Raw genomic sequence first — 1,642 nt, 5'->3', positions numbered from 1 at the left:
AGAAAGAAGAAAATCGCCGAAGAGGGAGAAAAAGTTGGTCTAAGAAAGTGAAGACCGGTGAAGATGGCCGGAGAAGAAGACCGAAAACAGAGATGGCTGGAGAAGATAACCTAATCTGATACCATAATAGAAGAGAGAAGAATGAATGGATCCATTCATATTCATTGAACAATTATATATATATTTATATATATAACAAATAATATATGTACATCAAACAATTTCAAGTCATTAACTTGTACAGAAAGGATAAATATGTAAGGCAAATTGGAAGAACTATATTTATTTGGAACTATATTTGTAATAAAACATTTCAAAAGTATCACATCACAGATACTAATTCCATTATTAAGGCGCTTGGATAAATATGTAAATTAAATTTACATGGTGTGTGAAATGGTTATTTTAACTTTTAAGAGAAAATTTTATTCACTTCTGACATAAATACATAATTCTATATTTATTATTAAATTTCATTCATAATTTTTATATTTATTATTCAATTAAATTCATAATCAAAATTAGGAAATCCAAAATTTGAAGCAAAGCTAAAATCACATATCATTAATAAAAGAAAATAAAAGATAAAATCCATCAACTATAGGCTTTTTTTTTTTTTAACAACATCCACTAACAACAGTATCATCCTCTTTACTTTCATAAATAATTTAAAATATACTTATTTTCGTAATTAAATAAAAAATCACATTAATTTAAAAAAATAAAGCCTATATGTGAACCATTAAATCATATACAAGGGAGAGAATGCTCTTTTTCTTTTATATATCTAAAAATTAAGTATTTGATATTGTTTTCATTACTTGATTGATATAAGTTGAATTTTATTAAGTAAATAAATGGACTTGCATTATTTGGAAGGGAGACAAAGCTCCTTGTCTTTGGCTAGAAGTGATGGAGATATGTTTCAACATGGACTTCAATTATTAATCTCGGAATATAAAACAATTAAAAAGAATAAAGTGATCAACTCTGTTGATGCTAAACTGAGGCCCAATATTTTTAAAACCATACTAGATAACGAATTAGTTTTATATTTGGGTCACGGATCAATCGGTTCAACTAGATGACCCACTCCGGTCTGACCAGATGACATCATAAATATATATATATATAATATAATCACATGTATATATAATAATATATATATATATTCATAACTCTTTCAATTATATATATATATATAATTATATGTATATATGTGATATATATAATAATATACATATTGAAAGTTGAAACCGTCCCATGTAAAGCATCTTGCCGCGCACTAAGCCTCGAGAACCCTAATTCCTATGTGCACAGCAACATCGCGGGCGGTTATCGTTTCTGCATCATTGGCCTCAATGGAGTCTGGCCCCACCAACACTACGCTTCTCTCTACGCTGCCACGAAGACCACCGGCGAGGAGATAACTCACACCTACAACGATACAACCACATCTACATTCTTTCCATCACCAGTCTCCGTTTCTTCACCGTCTACGATCCATGGGGTCAGCTGGACATGACCTACTTCTACTTCAACATCACTAAGAAAAGCATATGCGACGGCTGCAAAAAGGGTTGTCAGGCTCTGTATTTATTTTATAATAAAAGAAAACCGAGGTCTATCCGTTTTCGGTTCA

This window comes from Dioscorea cayenensis, chromosome 7, assembly GCF_009730915.1.
Source record: "Dioscorea cayenensis subsp. rotundata cultivar TDr96_F1 chromosome 7, TDr96_F1_v2_PseudoChromosome.rev07_lg8_w22 25.fasta, whole genome shotgun sequence".
Classification (NCBI taxonomy): domain Eukaryota; kingdom Viridiplantae; phylum Streptophyta; class Magnoliopsida; order Dioscoreales; family Dioscoreaceae; genus Dioscorea; species Dioscorea cayenensis.
This window is presented reverse-complemented; position numbering follows the sequence as displayed.